This window comes from Meriones unguiculatus, chromosome 2, assembly GCF_030254825.1.
Source record: "Meriones unguiculatus strain TT.TT164.6M chromosome 2, Bangor_MerUng_6.1, whole genome shotgun sequence".
NCBI classification, from domain to species: domain Eukaryota; kingdom Metazoa; phylum Chordata; class Mammalia; order Rodentia; family Muridae; genus Meriones; species Meriones unguiculatus.
This window is the reverse complement of record NC_083350.1, coordinates 33,726,922-33,729,979: the sequence shown is the minus strand read 5'-3', so window position 1 is coordinate 33,729,979 and position 3,058 is coordinate 33,726,922.

The window sequence follows — 3,058 nt, the reverse complement described above, 5'->3', positions numbered from 1 at the left end:
TTGCAAAAGAGTCAATGGTTATGATTAAAATGGTCATTCATAACGTAAGAGAGTATGAGCAACAATACAAGGCAAGCTTATAGTTCTGTGACGGTAGTAGTTATTTTTGTCAGAATTCATTAGCTGTTACACTTTAGGAACATGAATTACTCTGAAGCAAATCATAGCTCAATACACCCAATCTTTAGAAAAGCTTGTGATCCTGCCAACACACTTCTGTGACTCCCACGTGGAAGCCAAATAAGCCCTTTCCTTCCTGGTTGCTGTGGACATGGGATTCTCTCACAGCAACAGAAAGCAAAGTAGGATGCTAGGTATATAGCCTTAACACTTTGCAGAGTTTCAGGCACACAGTGAGACTCATGTGTGCTTGTTGATAGAGCACATGAAGGTCTCTTATTCTTCACTGAAGCACAGGCCTGTGGAAGCGTCTGAGCTCTATATTAATCTTTAGCCAAAGGTGCCCAGCAAGGCCAGCTGCCCATAAAGGGTTTTATGGGTATTGGTGGGTAATTTTTTCCTGTATTGGCCTGTTGAAGAGGAAGGTGCACCCTGGATTTTCTGAACTGCTTAGATGCTCTTTCATTTTGAAAGTAAAGGAAGGGATATCCTAGAAGCCCAAGTCTTTTTGCATGATGTCCTTCAGGAAGTACAAGGACTCTTCCACCTTGGCTTAAAAAAAAAACAAGCAGTAAAGCATGTCCTCCTGGAAAAGCATGCTTGCTCAAGCATTTTTTTTTTTTTTTTTTTTTTTTTTTTGTGAAATGGATAATTACTTTGGGGATTCCTTTCTGTTTCGTTCAAACAGATAATTTTGGATAACCATCTTGCAAAACTAGGCCTCAAAACAATAACAAATCCGGTGAGGTGGAATTCCAGGGCATTCAGAAGTTAAAGGCCAGATAGTGGGGTTCAAGGTTAGCCACCCCGGACTACATTAGAACTGGTCTCAAACAACAATAAAACAATAACTGTAACAGCATCCTAGCATATGAGAAAATGAGAAGCAGAGTTCTCCCTCAGTATCTTTGGGATTCAACTTATGAATCTCCCTCCCTTCCTACCATTACAGAGACTGAGTGGTGCTTAAGGCCCTTGTATAAAATGCCCCAGTATTTGCATATACGCTACACGTATTTTTGCATACACTTTAAATTACCTCTATATTACTAACACTAGCTAATAGGTAAACATTATGTAAATAGTCAAGGGAGTAATGACCAAAAAAAAAAAAAAAAAGCCAATTGTGTGAGTTTGGTATGGACTCAGTTTCCTTATTTGTTTGTAATTTTGTGTGTAGTTGAAGGATCCCACATGGAATTTGTGGATGCTGAGGGGCTGTGTGCTCATGCAAAGAAACTCCTTTGAATCAGAGAAGTCCATTTATAGTATGTCACTTTCCTAATTACTCCTATTATTAATTTTGAATTCATCTTATTATATGAAAATCATTTGAAGAAATACTTATTTCAGCTAACAGAAGATCATAAACATAATGGATGGTTTTAGCTATTTATAGTTAAATATGCAAATTTAATAATATTAGAACTCAATCTTTATATCATAATCACAAATAGGTTAAATTATGCCGTCATGTTTTCTAGGAAATTGGATGAAGTCTGTTTTCTTCTGTCAATTAAGATAAATACGTACAAGTATTTGGGAACACTACTCTCTTGTGTGATACTTAGCCAAATCAGAAATATTTTCATAAATGTTAATTGCCCTCTAAATTTCTAAAATCATCCAGTGTGACTTGAATGATTTTGATATTTTTCTCTGTAAACCTTTTTTTTTATAGCAGAGGTAGAGCTGTTCTGATCTCTCTCTGTCTTTCTCTCTCTCAGTCTCAGAATACTGATAGAGTCATATTATTTACTAGTAATTTCTCCAGTGGGACATCTGGAGGGCCATTACACAAACCAGGAAAATACCAACAAGCAGAATGAATTGTTTCTAGGAACTGATTATTATATTTTTAGGATTGTGGCAAATTAGTAGTTAAATAGTCATTTTCGTAGAAATTAAGGTATTAAAATTTATAATTAAGTACATTTTATAAAGCAAAGAGAATACATCAAAACTTCCCACTTCCTGGTTATTCCATTACCCATCCTCTTGAGGTTATTTGCACCTATTACATGATAAAAGTATTAAAATAAATCATGTAGCCTATCAGATCTTCCCACCTCCATGTTCAGAGGTTTCTCCTTAGTAACCAGGAATTGATTATTGTTTGGTCTCTGTTATCTTGGGACATATAGTACAACTCAAATGCCTACACTCATTTCCCAGCTACCCATCCTCCTTCCACAATAACTTGAAAATATTTACAGTTACATTTGATCACATTTTATTGACAGTAATTAGATTTTAAAAATTCTGAAATTATGTCTTTAGTTCTTCTGGTATGGTTTCAGTATAAAGTTCTTCCCAAGAAGACAAAGGTATTGGAGGCTTGACCGTGATACAAATAATATTTGGAGGCAGGCTTTTGGAGAAGAGATCGGATCATCTGCCCCTGATGGATCCATAATTTAAGAATGTTATCATGAAAATACCAGCAGGTGAGGCTTGACAGGAGGAATTAGGTCACCAGGAAGTGCTCCTTTGAAGGATGGATATACTCGTCTCCATCTATAATTCCCCTCTCATTGCATTCCTGAAAGAGAAAGAGATGCAGTGAGCCAAAATAAGTTCTTCATCCCTAAAGTTGTGTTTTCCATGTACTTGTCACAGGGATGCAAACAGAACAAAACAGGAGAACAAAACGCTCATCACATCAGTAAATAGTCGCAGTGTTATACACAAACACTCTATAGAGGCAAATAGACAGGAACAACAACAAAAACCAGAGAAATGCCGAGTGCTAACCTGTTCATGGGCTTTGGATTCACTCGGACCTGCCATGAGGCCCTGGTGAGGTAGGAAACTGCTCTGCCAAGTGTCATGCCACAACTGTGAGCTTCAAGGGTGACCTGAGCTTTGCATTTCTGAGCATCAGCTTCCCCAAGTATGGAATGAAGGAGAGAAAACTGATTTTCCAGGGCTTTTGTGA